Raw genomic sequence first — 18,992 nt, forward strand, 5'->3', positions numbered from 1 at the left:
TATTATGGGTTGTGATATGGTGTGCGGTCTATTTTTGGCGTGGCGGTACCGCCTCTGCACCCCTGACTGCCAGCAAGACTGGTGTTGGAATTCCACCTGATTTCGGGTGGAATTCCGAGATCAGTCGTGTGAGGGTGGTATTTCCGCTCCTGCGGCTTCTTCCGAAGTCGTGATGAGGGCCATAATCTACAAAACTCACCTTCGCTAATTCATCGTGGCTGGTTGTGACCCAGGAAATGAGCAGCTACGTTTAATAAGGCATTTGAATGACTATGGACATTTGTTCGGGTGACCACAGCATATTAGTAGAGAAAAAACACACATCTCACATCCTGTACTAACAGAACTGAATGCTTACTCACAGATTGCGGAGAGGCAAAACTTAAATCATGTGAAAAGAATGTTTATTGCACTATCCACCTAGAAGCAAACAATCAGTAAACAAAGCCAAGACAGATACAAGTGCAAAGTAAAGCGTTTATTAATTGCAGCTCAATAATGCAGCCATACACTTGCATGCCTCTGAACACAGACACATGCAAAACGTGTTTTTATATAGCTTTTATATCGCAAACACTATGGGGGTCCGAGACCGCCAGGGCTAAAATGACGGAAGCACCGCCAACAGGCTGGCGGTGCTTCCTGGGGTATTACGACTGCCGCGGTGGCACCGCCGGGGTGGGCGGAATTCCGCCACATTTGCCCCGACGGTCATAATCCGCCTGGGCAGCGCTGCCCAGGGGATTACGAGTCCCCGACCGCCAGCCTTTTTCTGGCGGTTTGAACCGCCAGCAAAAGGCTGGCGGTACGGGTAGTTGTGGGGCCCCTGGGGCCCCTGCACTGCCCATGCCTCTGGCATGGGCAGTGCAGGGGCCCGCTGACAGGGCCCCATGCAGCTTTTCACTCTATGCTATGCAACTGCACCCGTCGCACGGCCGCAACACCACCGGCTCCATTTGGAGCCGGCTCCCATGTTGCGGCCCACATCCCCGCCGGCCCAGTGGGGATGTCAAAATGGGCAAAGCGGGAGTGCGGCCGCATTGGCGGCCGCCCGGAGGTTACAGCTTGGCGGGCGTAAGTTGTAATGACCCCCTATACGATGGCTGCAGACTATTAGATACAAATTTCTAACTAAGAGTCTGATATGGGCTACAGCAAAGCTGGAACCTAGAAGACGTGCTGTGTCGCATAAAAAAACAACCCAGGCACACATACGTGAGAAATCAGGAGGAGATGGAGAGCCACAGAAGGAGATTACAGCAAAACAAAACACCCCACTAACTCATGAACCAGCAATGTCTACAGAAATTCTGCATGAATATCTCTAGAAATTTTGTTTGACCATGGATCCAATCAATACCCTGCAAGCAAAACCTTCACTCACAGCTAAATATTTTATTTCTGGACTGGAGGTAGCTCCGTTTGTGCCACTGTGTTTGTTTCTTGCGGCTTCTATTTTTGCACATTTGCGTAGTTCATTATCTCCAGGGCAATTTATGTGTCAAATCAGTCATACATTTGGTACATTGTTCACAGCGCCTGTACGAACAGTGGGAAATGACGTGTGTTGCATTAGGTGATTTACTGTAGGTGTGAGATCCGGTCCCATATACTGGCTGGTATACACTGCAGAATCATATTTTCCCTAGAGTCTGTGTGGGTCTTTGCCACTGTAGCTATCTATCAGCTTCATTAGACATTTAATTATTTTTACTACTAAGCTTGTGTATATGTGTGTGTGGTGTGCAGGGGTATTAGTGAAGAACAGACCTAGATACAAAGAAACAAATCCAATAGAGCCTTAAACAGAAGTGGTGGGGTACAAGCAATTGTCAATTAGGTAGCTCCAACAGCAGCAAAGAAACCTTTGCAGTCATCAAAGACTTCACTGCGCCCACGGCTGCTACCAGAAGCTTGTATTCAAAATGACCCTGAGGGCCAGAAGTGTCAAAGAGTTTTACCTATTTTATGTCTATGGCAAAATGTGTTCATACATAGAGCCCCAAATGCTGTTTACATCACTTTCCGCAGTGTACAAACACCTTTTAAGGCCATAATGTTACCAACTTGGCCATTTTCATTAAATTTTACAAAATCTCAAAACTGTGCATTTCGTTCCTTTGAGAGCATGAAATCGGCTCTAAGTCTGATTCTTTAAGCTCCAAAAGTGATGTTCCACTTCAGCAAGCCATAAAGAGTTAAAAGATGCAACAATTGAAAAGAGTTAATTTTTGACCTTCTGAGGTATTTTATAAGTTTGCACGCCAATCGTTAATCAAAAATCTAATCTTTTTGCTTGAATTCAAAACGACTCCAAAAGATGATTAAATCTCTTCCTGCAATGAATAAACCCTGTTTAAGGACTCAATGCTACCAAAAGGGCCAATCTCCTCCACTTTTGCAAAATCGCAAAACTATGCATTTTGGCCACTTGAAAGCATGTAAATGGCTCTAAATATGCTCATTTAAGCCCCAAAAGAGATGATTCACTTCAACAAGTCATTAAGAGTTAAAAGGATGCAACAATTGAAAACAGTACATTTTTTACCTTAATGAGGTATCTCGTAAGCCCACGTCAATGATTTTAATGAAAAATCAGAATTTTTAGCTTGAATTCATAATGACTCCAGGTGCTGTTTAAATCACTTCCTCCAGTGTGTATACACACTGTTTAAAGCCTTAGTGTTACCAAATGGGCTATTTTCATTCACTTTTAAAATATCTAAATTCTATTCATTTTGCCCCCTTGAGAGCATGTATGTGGCACTAAATATGCTTATTTAAGGTCAGAAGGTGATGATTCACTACAACAAGTCATAAAGAGATAAAATTTGAAGCGACTGAAAACAGTAACTTTTTTACCTCGCTGAGGTGCTTCGTAAGTCTGTGGGTCAATGATTTTCATCAAAATCTGACTTTTTTGCTTGAATTCAAAATTACTCCAAATGCTGTTTAAATCCCTAACACAAACACTGTTTTTGTACTCAGTGTTACCAAATCAGCCAATTTCATTCACTTTACAACATCTAAAAACTATGCATTTTGACCACTTGAGAGCATTAAAATGGTGCTAAACCTGGTTATTTAAGCTCCAAAAGTGATGATCCACTTCAACAAGTCATAAGGAGTTTGAAGATGCAACAATTGAAACAGCCCATTCCCTGGGGTATTTTGTAAGTCCGTGGGTCAATGGTTTTCTCAAATATCTGACTTTTTTAAATAATTCAAAATGACTCCAAACACTGTTTAAATCAATTCCCACAGTGCATAATAACGTTTTAAGGCCTCAGTGTTACCAAACGGGCCATTTTCATTCACTTTTACAAAATTTCAAAAGTTAGGAATGTGGCCCATTAAACACATGGAAACAACCTTAAACATGCTTATTTAAGCCCCAAAAGTGATCATTCAATTCAACAACTCATAAAGAGTTAAATGATGGAACAATTGAAAAAGGTCAATTTTGGACCTCCGTGAGGCATTTTGGTAAGTCGGTGGGTCATCGGTTTTAATAACAAATCTGACTCTTTTGCTTGAATTCAAAATGACTCCAAATGCCATTTAAATCACTGCTCACAATGTATAAATACTTCTTAAATCCTCAATGTTTAGTTTATTTTAGTTTCTAATTATATTTATATTTTTAACATGTTTATATATATGATATTTATATCTAAATTTATTTTGTTATTATATTTACTTTGTATATAAATTATGTTTGGATATATATTTGTTTTATCTTTTATATTTATATTTTTTATTTTATATTTATATTTTAATTTTTCATTTTATATATTTATATTTTTGTATTTTATATTTATATTGTTATCATATCTATATATTATTTTTACATTTTATATTTTATTTTATAGTTTATATTTTATATTCAATATCTTATTATGTTATTTTTATTTTTATTATATATTATATACTACTATTTAATATTTATATATACAATTCATGCTCTCAAGGGGCTCTCAAGGGGCAGAAAGTGTATCATTACTTGTAATGCTTAACAGATGATAATAGTAATAATATTATGATAAATATATTATATAAGACAATAACATATATGTATGTATATACTATTATATATAATTTGCAACCAGATCCCTTAGTACTCTCCAGAAGTCTCTTAATAATGAAGGAAGTCAACAGAATCACTACATCGGACACCATTAGCAATAAGGAAACCTCAACACTAAAGATCAATCACTTCAGTACCCCAGAGGACCCCTTCCCCACCACACCTTCCACAAAGAAGCAATCCCTATCAGCAAAGCCCACACCCCTAGCCTCAACACCTCCATCAATATAGCCACCTTCCCAGAAATATAGAAAAACACATTCCTCAACAAGCTCCTAAAGAAACCCACAGCTGATCCAACCAAACTCGCTAATTACTGACCGATATCCCTCCTTCCCTACACACCCAAAGTCCTGGAAAGAGTCATCAGCAAGCGCCTCTCTGACCACTTTTCCAAACACTAGTTTTTAGATAGCATATAATCAGGATACAGGCCCAACCACAGCACAAAACCTGACCATATAGCAGCAACGGATGACATCCTGATGATCCTCGACAGGGGGGAAACGCTGCCCTCATCTTTCTACACCTATTAGCAGCCTTCAACACCGTCTCCCACCACATCTTACCCCTTCACTTCATGAAGCACGCATTCAGGGACTCACCTGCAAAAGGATCTGTTCCTTCCTCACCAGAAGAACCCAAACCACCAACATGCTCCCCCACTGCCTCTTGAGCACAAGGTCTTATTTGCATAGTCCCACAGGGCTCTTCACTGAGCTCAACAATTACATGATCCAGCTGGCCAAAATCATATGAGTTCATAACATAAACATCCTCATTTACTCAGACAACATGAAACTGATACTATTCCTCTAGGTCAAAACACCCAACACCGGGAACAAGTTCACCACAGGCATAACAGATTTAGCCAAATGGATGAAATCCAAGGGCCTCAAAACTGAACTTGAACAAGACTGAGCTGGTAGTCTTCGGGAAGAACGCCTCACCAATGCACATCACCTGGTATCCGACAGACCTTGGACCCACCTGAATGCTCGGTTTGCAAGTGAGAAACCTCAGAATCATACTAGACAACAAACTGGGCAATTCAATGGAGTGGTCTCAGCCTGCTTTAATACACTAAGGATGCTGAAGAAAATCTACTGCTGAAATAGCTACCAGACATATCCAGGCAAGCAATCACCCAAGCCCACATCACCGGCAGACTAGACTAAGACCCTTATGCAGAGAATACTATCCGGCACACAAGAAAACTCCAGACTGTCCAAAATGCAGCAGCTAGACTAGTCATCAACCTCCTATGATGAGCCCACATCACACCACACCTTAGGGAACTCAAGTGGCTCCTAATACACAAGTGCACACAATTTAAACTCCTCACCCACACCTACAAAGCTCTCCACAACACTGGCCCTGCCTAATTGAACAACTCCATTGACTTCCACCAACCTTCCGAACACCTCTGCTCTGCCGGTCTCTCACTAGCACCAGCCTCATACATACCACAAATGCAGAGCCCCTAAAGCCTGGAACAACATACCACAAGACATCAGAACATCCTGCCCTCTTCTTGACCTTTGCAAGAAGCTGAAGACCTGATTTCTTGAGTAAGCCCCCAGGGTTGGCCTCACACATGCTACACAGTGCCTCAATACCCTCACTGGTGATTAGCATGTCTATAAAAAGCACAGAACATAAAATAACATAACAAAACAACATACACATAAAGGGGACAGAGAGAAAAGCAGGATATAAAAAAAGAAGTGATCTGTAGGTATGGACAAGATTTATTTAAAAGCTGTATTACATTAGGGAAGATTATGTAGGGATACAGGAATAAGGATGTGCACAACTGCATGGATTTTGAATTTCCTTTGGTGGTAGACCAGGAATGAGGTCACAAAATAAGGATAGGAATGACATTCCAGATGTAGCACTGTAAAGACTGTTATAGCTTACTTCTTCCTGCACTATTATTCTAAAGCATTGCACTGTTGCTGCTGTATGTGTTGCATGTCTCACCAGAGCTCTTGATAATGTTTGCCAGGCCTGGTGGGGAGTTACATTTACCATCTTGAATGCAGACATTGAAGATGGTGTGGGCAGTTAAAGTCAGACCATGGAATTCTCGGAGACTGAGTGGATTCTGCACATCGAGGACTCTTTTGAAGGGGGAGATGGGATTTTAGAATATTGACAAGGAGGGAGTTGTGTCTGTGAAAATTTGACAAGACCACAGCTTAGGGAGCAGTTCTGATGTCTGATTCATGATGAAAAGCCTTTGCTTTCTGGAGCAGGGGCAGTTGATTTCAGTTTTTGTGTTTTTTTCACACAGTGTGGCCTTAGGCTGAAGTAGTCATTTTGGATCCCAGGCATTTGGCATACACCCAGCCATGGGAATTTGTGGTTGCAAGCCAGTTCTGTATTTGTTCATGTTGACTTTTGCCAGCAATGAACATAAGTACGTCACTTGAGGTAGCCCCTTGACATTCAAGATTGCAGAAGACCATCTGTCAACAAATCTATACTTCTTCTAGTTGACACTTTCAGGTCAAGCTTAATATCATCTACATTCTGATGGCTGATGACATTTCTGGTTCAAAGGGATTTCAGGTAAAGGTTAACAATCACTAGCAAGAGGACAGAGGCTTGCAGAAGACTTCAAATTATGGTGGAACTCAATTGAATATGAAGGGATCTTGTGTTCATGTAAGATGAGAATCACTGCATGACCTACCTGTTTACTCACGTTCTTATGAAAATGATGCTAAACAGGGTTTGATAACCAAGGGCATCAAAGGCTGTAGGCAGCTTGACCAGGATCGGGAAGTATGTTCTCTGAGTCACCTGGAATGCTTTGTCAGTCACTGTGCTGCACTGTGGTCTGATGTCACCCTAGTATTCTTGTAGCAGTGTGTTGACCTTGACCTTTTCAAGACATTGGGTGAGGACGGCATTTTCAGTAAGGGTGGGCGAAGGTCTCATAGTTCTACTCTGCAAAATTCCGCAGAGTTATTGTAAAAACTCGGTGAAATTCAGTGGAATTCCGTGTGCGACGGAATGCTGCCTGTCCTAACCAGGCCTGACCCTTCTTAGCGCTTCTGAAATCGGGAGCATTCAGGCCAGGTTGGTATGCCGTTTCAGGCCTCTTATGCTGACACAGCCCACTGGCATGGAGCCTGCTGCTCTCAACCTCACCTGCACGTTTCCCTTCACCAACTGTCCTCCTTCATGAACTTGCTACAGAGGGCCAAACACACCCCGTCTTGCACCAGCTTTGCAATCGCTTCCTCTGCACTTACACACAGCCTCAGAGACCACCCTTTCTTTAGAACCCAGCACTATCAGCAGCAAACCAGCTCACTACCAGCAGCCTGGTATTTCAAAGTGCCTAGCCTTGCTTGCCACTGGGCTCTAAGGCCCTCTCTCAGGCCACACACATCTCTATCTGATGGGGGCTGCTGGTCTTCCTACCACTCAGCATCTGATGCTCCCCCGTTCTCCAGCTCTCCCTGCTGGTCTCAGCACCGTACCCCATAACATCACTTCCTTTCCCAGGAACTCTGGGGAGACAGGTTATTTCAAGTGGAGCTCTGACTATAAGTTTCCTTTTTTCCAAGCATAGACCCCCTCATATGGAAATCTTGTCCATGCCCAGTGCACATACAAGAGAAATCAAAACAAGGACCTGACCTGAATGCTGGTGTCTGGGTCCAGGATCCCCGTTGCCAGTGACCTGGCTCTCTGCCTCCCTCTGCCCCATGCTCACGGGCTGCTGAGGACAGTGAAAGGAGGGAGGCCTGGATCCTGAGCTGGTGCCAGTGCAGCTCCTCAGCAGCAGCTTTCAGCAGCTCTACGGTGACCGGTAAAAAGCAAAGCCTTAGCTAGGGGTCCCCTTGCCTGTCGTAGGGCAAATGTTGTTTTCATTTTGGGCCGAGTGTAAAGTGCAGTCCAGTTATGGGCCACACAGAGCAAGCACAGTGTGCACAACAATGTGCTCCGCTACGCTGCCCGGCTAGTGGAGTTTTTGGCCGAACTTCATGCTCCAAGCTGAGCGCAGAGTGCCAAAAACTTTGTTAACTCCATCAGCAAAGTTGAGCACACCACCCACCCCTAATTTAGTGATCCTGTGTAATCTTGCTTTCAAATGGCAGGTGACCGATGGACGTTAAGAGTCAGAAAGTGTCAGGGGTCCATGTTGGTATGACAGTGGTGCAAATGGGTTCTGACTATTTAGTTCATCAGGATTTTTCACTTTTGATCACCATGCATTCGGACCTTTAATGTGGGTGAGTCTCACTCCTCGGTTTCATTTAAAGTAATTTCACAATAATTTAACTGAGCAAGTTTACCGGCAGTGTCACCTTTTAAGAAAAGACCACAGCAGCTAGGGTAAGGGGTACTGCTCTGATTAGATGTGAAAATGTGTGCACATGCATGTGAAAATGTGCATGGGATGTATGCGTGAGAAGCATGTGCAGCCCATTTATTTTACGCAGGTATCCTGGCGCTGAAGGGACTCTGCATGAATAGGTGCTGACCTGAGGTAGGCCTTATAATAATACTGCAAAAACAACATGATGCATGATGACTCCACTTAGGCCTGCATAGTACAATTATGTGCCAAACTGGGGTAAAACATGCACACCAGGTTTTATTCTGAAGGTTTGAATAACATAAACATATATATACGGGACATCACAAATTGTCATATTTCTGAGGCTCAGCTCATAATCAGATTCCAGGCCTTTATCCCAGCTGCTGGGCCAGGTTAATTATTCTACACCCCAGTAGAGTAAACAAAGCTCCCACCTACACAAAAGGAGCATTTATCAGCTTGACCTAATTCCTGGTAGAGGTAAGGGGTGTGGGGAAAATCTGCATCTGATAATTATCTGTTATACTACACCTCTGTTGACTCAGCCCTGACCCATTGAACAAAGGAGGAGGCCCAAACATCTGAACTGAACAAGGGAAGGGGTCTCCTTTGAAAGTTTTGCTGAGAAGCTGAGATCTGTACAGGAGCTCTTCATAGAGAAAACATGACAGTGCCATATTGGGTTGTCCCAGAATGCTGTGAAGGAGGGCTGGCACAAGGGTGGAGGGATGATGTCGCATCCTAGGATTAGCCAAGACTGCCTGAAAGCGTTCCCCCAAGTCTCCCGATAAAAATGGTACCTCACTCGTGTGGGTGGGCCTAGTGCCTGTGACAGGAAATGCCCCAAAACACAACGCGAACACTTGACATGTTCCCAAAGAAACCAGAGCTGTTTTTTGCAAAGTGAATAGCTGTGGATTTTGGCCTCTAGCTCAGCCGGCACCTAGGGAAACCTACCAAACCTGCACATTTTTTAAAACTAGACACTTAAAGGGAATCCAAGATGGGGTGACTTGTGGGGCTCTCACCAGGTTCTGTTACCCAGAATGCTTTGCAAACCGCAAAATATGACTAAAAAACACTTTTTACTCACATTTTGCTGACAGAACGTTCTGGAATCTGAGAGGAGCCACAAATTTCCTTTCACCCAGCATTCCCCCAAGTCTCGCGATACAAATGGTACCACACTTGTGTGGGTAGGTCTAGGGAAAGGAAATGCCCCAAAACACTATCTCAAAACGTCAAAATTATCAAATACAAAACTACCTGTTTTTGCGGGGGAGGGCACCTGCGTTTTTGGTCCTGGGTTCAGCAGCCATACAGGGAAACCTACCAAAGCCAGAAATTTTTAAGCTGACAAGTGGGGCCGAAGTTTTATCGTTATAGATGAGACAATGCTGGGTGGTAGGAATTTTGTGGATTCCTGCAAATTCCGGAAGGTTCCTTCACAAAAATGTGGGAAAAATGTGTGATTTCCAGAAAAGTTGGAGGTTTGCAGGGCATTGTGGGTAAGACAATGGTGCAGGGTGCATGTGAAGCACACCACCCTGGAATCACCCATATGTTTAGTTTTCAGATGTGTCTAGGTCTTGTGGATTTTTCTACATGGCAGCGTCCCAAAGTCCAAAAAGTGCAGCTCTCACCATTCTAAGTGGGACGATTTTGAGAGTTAGCCAAGCTCTCATGACCCAAATGTGAAACCGAAACCCAAAATAATCAAATGTTCTCTTGCTTGCCATGGGATAAGATGTTTTAGTGTGTGGGGGAGAGCTGAAAGACTGTTACACTCCCTCAGTTGGGGTGGGGGCATAACCATGCCCATACTGGTTGGTAGCCACCACCCCACTTTTTTTATTCCCTGGCATCTAGTAGGCTTTCTGCCCCCCCTCCCCAGGTTGTGAATCAGGGGTAACTGCCCCATCTGCCCACTGGTGGGCAGAACAACTTTGGACCCATTTATTTGGGGTTGGGGTATAGCCATACCCCCACCCTCCTATTTTGAAAAAAATCTTTCCTGGTCTCTGGTAGGCTTTCTACACCCCTTGAGGGCAGGCAGATGGGCCTTCCAAAAATAGGCAGATATGGCCAACAGCAATGTGCCCCTGTTGTATAGCCATTTTAGTTATAACTTTGTGCACGTTATTTTAACATACTAGGCCTGCTGCTGTGCACTTTAACCTAGATATATTTTATTCGGCTTTGCTTTGTTATTGTTACAGGAGCCACTTTTACGGTCTTGTTTTATTTTCTCTCTATCTGACTATTTTTGCCTAGGCCAGCACTCTGTTCTCAAATAAGACATTCTTGCTCACTCTGTGCTTCTTCCAAGTCGTCAGTAAGATAGGTTGCCGGTGAACGTGGTATAAGTTTAGTCTCTGACATTCATAGAAATACACATCCTTACGTAGGGACATTTTCTTAGAACACCAGCTGTTTTATTATAAAAACACTTCCCTGTCCCTTACACGTTAGAGGGAGATTCCAGCCAGAGAACCACGACTGTATGCTGATTGCCGAATGCTTCACTACAGCTGTTTTGCAGACTTCAGGCCTTTGCTCAGGTATGGAGGATGATGTCTTCCCAGGGGAACCTGAAGGGCAGAATTAAAGCTTAACACACTGTGCTCTATCATAGCTTAGGTAGGAATTAGTCTGTTGACTCTCGTGACAATATGGTAGCATTATTTTTATGTTTTACTCTCCTTGTCACAATTTTAATCTTGTCATGCTGTATCGTCCTGGTTATTGCAGTCCACGCTTTACTATCTAGGATGCAGTTGCTTTATTAAAGCATTATTGAAATATATACTGGCTCTGTTTGTCATTGTGTATGTGAGACTAATGTAACTGAGAGAAACGGATAAGGCCTGAGTGACCACGGCTTCCCTGAGAAACCAGTTATGTCATGCGCTCGGCTGCCCAATCATCCCTGCCCTGGTAAAGAGATGAAGCACTGCTAGTTAGCTGGAGCAGAACCTGGATTGGATTAAAATAAATTTGCACCCAAGGGGAGCAACCCTTGCCTAAGTGGTCGCTCCCCTTGAGTGAAACTGGCACAAAAACAAAATCCCCAGGGCCTAGTGGTTTCTGCCCCCTTGCGGGCAGATCACCCTAATAATATTAGGCCGATCTGCCCTAAAATAAATGTGCGCCCAATGGGAACAACCCTTGCCTAAAGGGTTGCTCCCCTTGTGTGAAATTGATGCAAATAATTTAAATCCCTGGTGTCTAGTGGTTTCTGCCCCACATGGGGGCAGATTGGCATAATAAAAATAGGTTGATCTGCCACCAAGGCGGCCAGAAATGGCTAAAGACAACTTCCACCCCAGGGGAGCGACCCTTGCCTAAGGAGTTGCTCCCCACACATAAAAATATAAAATAAACAACAACAAAAATCCCTGGTGTCTAGGGGTTTCTTCCACACCTGGGGGCAGATTGGCCTAATTACAATAGGCTGATCTGCCCCCAAGGGGGGCAGAAATGGCCTAAAATAAATTTGCCCCCGCCAGGGGAGTGACCCTTGCTTAAGGGGTCGCTCCCCACATGGAAATCCTAAAATCAACCCCCAAAAAAACCCTGGTGTCTAGGGGTTTCTGCTCCCCTGGGGGCAGATATGCCTAATTATAATAGGCCGATCTGCCTCCAGGAGGACAGAAAAGGCCTAAAAATAATTTGCCCCCCTGGGGAGTAGCCCTTGCCCACCTCCATTTTACTTGGGCAGTAAGTCAATCTGCAGTATATTTTCTTGATCTAGATATTAAGATTATGTCAGGTCAGATGACATTTTCACCAGAAATCTACAGACAAGAACCTGCTGCTGCACTAAAACTCTCCTTATCCCAGATCATTACGAGACAAGAGACAATTGACCAGTAGGGCAATTCATTAGATATAGGAGGAACTGTAGTTCTACAGAAAAATTTGAGGCTCAAGCGTCTGCCCTAGGGCAAAAATTAGAGCAAAGGGCATGCCCCAAAGGATAATTCACCACAAGTATAAACGAGCATTACACACTCCAAAAAATACAACATAAACAAACATTTGAAGTTATAATATTCCTACTCACTACCCCGATATGACAAATTATCAAAAAACATTGGTACACACATGAATCAAGACAAAAATCAATACACAAACTAAAGTTCACGTTTAGAAGATCTAGCAATCTCTGAAACAGGCTAGTGTGTACACGTTCCAGAAGGGTCAATACTAGCAGCAACATTCTTTGACAGTATCCCTCTCCAAAAGGACATCATCCCTGCGAGTACTGCAAAGTACGCATATTGATATTAATTGAGGAGCACAAGATCACATTGCACAATAACAGAATATGACACAAGCAGTCTTTATTAATTGCAATACCCATTCAATTATATTGAATAATATGTCCATATGATCTGCATTTTATTGGATTCAATAGCCGTAAAATCAAAATATGTACAATGGAACATATCAATATGCTGCAATTGAAGAACCTCTCTTCTAAATTTGTCGCACATTTCACAGTGAATATTCCCCAACTAAACCATTACGGATTATTTTAGAACACATTCTCTTAACTTATTTTCATGCTGAGCAGATTCTACACTATAAGGAAGCCGGATGGATCTTCTCTAAAGCGACAAGCAAAGATGGTCTCAATGAGTCAATTAAAGAAACCTTGTCACTCCTCTAAGCCCCTTCTTGAGGCGCTCATTGGTTAGCTATTGGCCAAATTCACAAAACTCCTAATTGATATTTGGAACTATTCAAACCCAAGAATGGGGTCTTCAATCACTGTGTCTTTATACTCATTCCCCCAATTACTCCCAAGTAAAGTTTCACGTTGTTGCTTTAGTTTTAGCTTTTCGAAGAAGGTGGCCACCATTTTGAATGTATCTATTTTAATGCAAAATGAACTGAGACTTATTAAGACATTGGTGGTCATTCCAACCCTGGCGGTCGGCGGTAAAGCGGCGGTAAGACCGCCAACAGGCTGGCGGTCTTTTTTCATGTATTCTGACCATGGTGGTTACCGCCATGGCCAGCCGCCGCTTCACCGTTCCGCCCGCCACGGCGGTAACGACCGCCGGGCTGGAGACCTGTGTCTCCAGCCCTGCGGTCGTCACATACCGCCGGCAGTATACCAACCCGCCTGACCCCGGCTTACCGCCATGGATTTCATGCGGTTTGGGACCGCCATGAAATACATGGCGGTAAGCACTATCAGTGCCAGGGAATCCCTTCCCTGCCACTGATAGGGGTCTCCCCCACCCCCAACCCCCACCCCAACTGCCTCCCCTACCCCCCACCACCCCTCCCACACCCAAAAGGTTGCAGGACCCCCCTCCCGCACCCCGATCCCCAACATATACACACATACACGCACGCATTCATGCACGAACACATGCACATACACACACCCCCCGCATTCATGCACGCACTCACACACCCCCATACACGCACACAACTCACAACACCCCCCAACCCCCCTTCCCTAGCGGACGATCACCTTACCTGTTCCGGGACGGAACGGGACCCATGGGGGCAGCTCCGCCGACACCGCCACGCCAACAGAACACCGCCACAGCGAATCACAGGTCGTGATTCGCTGGGCGGTGTTCTGTTGGCGTGGCGGTGGAGGTGGAGCTACCTCCACTTCCCCGCCTGCCGCCAGTTTGGCTGTTGGCGGCTCTTCGTCCGGAAACGGGCGGAGCGCTGCCGCAGTCAGAATGGCCCGTGCGGAAGACCGCCAGCACTGGCGGTCTTCCGTACGGCGGTCCCTCGGCGGTCTGTTGAAAAGACCGCCGAGGTTGGAATGACCCCCATTGTCTTTTAGACTCATTCCTTATAATTCAGTGTCTCTGACCATATGCATAGAAATATCATACACCACATGCATAAACTCTTTAGCTATCTCAATTTGCTCCAAAACCTACTGATTTCCTCACCTACGATGCCGAGTAATGTATTTATTCAGTGTGTTTCCAGGCCAATCCTTACAAGGACCTGGGCACTGTACAGTATTCTCCCTGGCCTGACACCTCCTGAGTCTCACCCATGGTTACATCAAAACCACATGTAACAGCTAAACAGCATTTCTGTTGGATATTTGCCAGGCTCTGCATCCTCATGAGGTTAAACTCCACCCCTGCTAACCTAATAGCTTTTAATGGCTCTGAAAAAGTATGCTTGACTTTGCAGCTGTCTAATTTTGTATTTTATATTTTAGGGTGTTACTTCTTTAAAAGTCTTTTTTTCACAAGAACAACACACTTAGTCCTCAATTTTGATATGTGTGGGACTCTAAACCTTTTGGAAGGATGTTTTTTGGGCTAATTATGGTGAGGGACAAAGATTAACATGAGTACCCAGTTTCCTTATCTCTCACACACATTCTGAGTATTCTGTTTTCTCTTATGTAGGATCACTGAAAATAATGTGCACCCATTGACCTAGTATGCCTGCTGTCAAGGTATGCATTATAGGATACATTCCACTCCTTTCTATTCTCCTGGCCTGAGAAAAATGTCCTTGTGATTCTTTAACTTATACAGCCAGTCAGTCTATTGAAATTCTATACTCACTTGAATTTTAAATGCACACATTTGTTTGAGGACAGTCAGCATCCTCAGTGAATAGTTCTCCCAACCGCTTTTTCTATAATTATTTTCTGGTGAGATGCAAAGGACCCTCTTTTGCCCACCGTCCCAGTGATAAAGAGATTGTGAATGCTATAAAAACAATTTTCCAGTTTACCCTACATCTCTGTTGAATTCTGCACACACCAGAGAGTTTGACGCCAATGATGAGAAGCCCTGACACAATATATTTTATACTGGTGTTTCCATTGCCTGCTATTGTGAGATTACTCCTCCAATTTTTTTGATTAGCACCAGTTTTGGGTTTATGTGACTATGAGCAGCTCCAAATACAAATGTTATGTGACATCATTTCATGAACAGGAATGGCATTTGATCACTTGTGTTGCCATTTAAACTGTGTGTCTCTTAATAAACCTCTGTAGTTTCCTAATTCAGTTCAGTTTGACTGAAAATATTTAGTTGGAGGGTTCCAAATCAGTAGCAATTCCTCTTCACTGCTCTTTTGCATTACTCTTCTTCACCCTCTTGATCATCTTGCTCTCATTTTTTGAAATTAGCTGTCACTTCTCAATACACTTTACAATGTGGGACAGACCATAAACCCCTAAACACACAAAATGGATTAACACCAGAAGTACTGGTCATGGATTTCATTAGGACCACAGCAGGGACTTTATTGCACCCAACAACTGCTTACTTGATTACGCTGCTGCTCTCCACCACTCACTAAACAGCTTGTTGGTCCTCTCTACCCTCGCAGTAGTTTGTTGATGATACCAACTACATCTTCTATGCTTGATACCCAAAATGGACAGGAAGGTATGCATGTTATTAGATGTAAATTTCACACCGTTGTCAGAGAGAAACTACATCAGACACAGCTCTTGCAGAATAATACCAACCAAGAACTCAATAACATGCCTCGTGTTGGGGTCTCACAAAAATGTTGCTGCCAACCACTTTGATTTATGAATCACCAGCATAAGAGGAGTACTAATTGCTGGAGGCAAAATATGAAACAAACCTTGAAAATCTTTACCCAACCTTTTCCAACATTATCTTGCACATTTGCTTCCACCATGGGTAACACTCTGGGTTTTAGGGCTTTGCCAGGCTGACTACATGTCCCACTCAACACATCTTGATTTATTGGTGGCCACCAGAACCTTCCACACACCTATTTCTTATACATAATGCCAAAATAGGCAACAAACTGCCCTCTCCCTATTAGCCTCTAGCGAACCTGTCTTCGCACCAAAAGTGCCTGTTTGAAGTTTTGTGCCTGACTGAGGATGTGTGCCAATAGCCGACATACCTTAGCTGAACAACAAGCCTGATAAGGCCAGGCTGGATCCAAGAAGTTAATGCCTTCATTGAGGATGTTTGCACCTGGGTCCCACAAACCAAGTCTCCCAAGAAGTTGAAGATTTCTCTTTCTCTAATGCATGTCTGTATCAAGCATAAATATATTTTTCTTATTATTTTGAAAATGTCAGGCCTCTTGCTAAATGGTGTACAAATACAAGAACTAACATATTAATCTTGTTCCACCTTTGCAGAATTCTATCAGAGATAAATCACATAAACGTATGAATATATGATGCACAATCAAACTATTATAAAGCAAATATTATATGTTGTACATGTGAAATCAATACTAGATGCACCACGCAATTATGAATGAAATATGTGCAGACAGATACACAAATAAGTAAACTGCTATGGGGTTTGACCAACAGAAAATCCAAAGATTACATCATGTGGATCCTCACTTATTACTGTTAGAAGCCAGGCACCTGGCATAAGAATTTTTTCAGGATGTGAACTTCAAAACAATACAAGAAAACTCCAGCACCAGGGATGCATACACACATCATGAAATAGTTTGTTCACTAAGCAAACAAAAAAGTATAACAATCACATTTTAATTGCAATGGCAAGGTTGGAACATTTCAAAATTTCAAAAAGATAAAGGAATATGCCACACCATAGCCTATCACTTTGCTTTTTTGCTCCTAAAGCATACTATCTTTTCATCAGAGCATACCAGTACTTCAGTTGAGGCCAAGCTAGGGACACCTCTTAGTGTAATCTATTAATCTGCTAATATTACTTAATTTCCTAAATAGTCACAGACCCAAGGACAAGAACCATTGCTTTGCTTCTCTGTTCCCCAAAACACATTTCTCATTCCTAAGATGCAGTCCTCTTGCCTTCATTCTGTTTAACACCTCTTTTCACAGTATAGTCCAACCCATCCCCCCCAGAATCTAACACATCATCTTGGAATGCCATAACTCCACTCACATCCTTCAACAATTACCGGTTGGGTGCCATGGACATAATGGTTACGTCCTGGGCAGCACCGCTCGGGTGCCGAGGACGTAACTGTTACGTCAGCTAGTGCTGGCGCCTGCCCAGGAGCCTCGCACCCACCTCCCCTGGGCAGGGATGGAAGGGGAATCGCAACCCCTTCCACCCCCACCCCCTGGCCCCCCTGTGGCATCTGATGATGTCAGCGCGTGATTGCGTGCTGAGCGCGATCCATTATAATTAGGCTGATCTGCCCCCGGGGGGGGGGTGCAGAAACCGCTAGACACCAGGGATAATGTTTTTTGTGTTTCATTAATTTTTTTTATATGTGGGGAGCGACATCTTAGGCAAGGGTCGCTCCCCTGGGGCAAAATTTATTTTAGGAGATCGGCCTATTTTTATTAGGCCAATCTGCCCCCAAGGGGGGCAGAAACCACTACACACCAGGGAATTTTTTTTATTTATATTTATACATAAGGAGAGCGGCCCCTTGGGCAAGTGACACTCCTCAGGTGGCCAAAATATTTTTAGTCCATCAGCCTATTACAATTAGGCCGATCTGTCCACAGGGGGGACAGAAACCCCTAGACACTAGGGATATATTTTTTTTGTTTACTTTATTTTTTTATATGTGGGGAGCGATCCCTTAGGCAAGGGTCGCTCCCCTGGGGGGGAAATTGTATTTAGGCAATTTCTGCCCCCCTTGGGGGCAGATCGGTCTATTTTCATTTGGTCGGGCAAAAACCACTAGATGCCAGGGATTTTTATTATTTTGCGTCAATTTCATGCAAGTGGAGTGACCCCTTAGGCAAGGGTCGTTCCCCTGGGGGGGGGGATTTATTTTAGGTCATTTCTGCAGATCGGCCTATTTTTAATAGGCCGATCTGCCCCCTTTGGGGGCAGAAACCACCAGGCCCCAGGTATTTTTTTGTTGTGCTAATTTCACGCAAGAGGAGTGACCCCATAGGCAAAAGTCACTCCCCTGGTGGGGCAAATTTATTTTAGGCCATTTCTGCTCCCCTTGGGGGCAGATTGGCCTATTTCTTTCTGTTTTGTTTGGGGGGCAGCCCCTTGTGTTTCTCTACTTTTGTTCCTTCCAAATCTAAGACAGTGTGTAAAAAAGACGCCTATTTGAGAAATGCCCTGTAATTCACATGCTAGTGTGGGGACCCCAGAATTCAAAGATGTTTAAATAACCACTGCTTCTCAACACCTTATCTTGTGCCCATTTTGGAAATACAAAGGTTTTCTTGATAGCTATTTTTCACTCTTTATATTTCACCAAATGAATTGCTGTATATCGGGTATAGAATGAAAACCCATTTTTTCCCAAGGGTTTACCTCTTCATTAAATGGGATTGGTGTGAAATTACAGTACAGTAAAAAGTCATTGAAAGTCATTTTGGGCACTCTGGCACCTCTACATGAAATGTATTTCTCTACAGATATGTCTTCCAATTGTGGTTTTGAATCCTAAAGGAATTTCAATCCTCAAGCTCCTCATGATGTTACAAGCTACTTTCATGTGGGTCTTCTCAATGAATTAAAATCTTTTATGAAGTGGAGGGGGCAGCGTGGCTCTCCTCTCCAAGCCTTATTAGGCACTATGGACCCCACCTCCCAGGGCCTTTTTTTTTAAACGTAAGGGGCTGCTTAACCTCCCCCC

This window comes from Pleurodeles waltl, chromosome 1_2 (genome assembly GCF_031143425.1).
Source record: "Pleurodeles waltl isolate 20211129_DDA chromosome 1_2, aPleWal1.hap1.20221129, whole genome shotgun sequence".
Lineage (NCBI taxonomy): Eukaryota > Metazoa > Chordata > Amphibia > Caudata > Salamandridae > Pleurodeles > Pleurodeles waltl.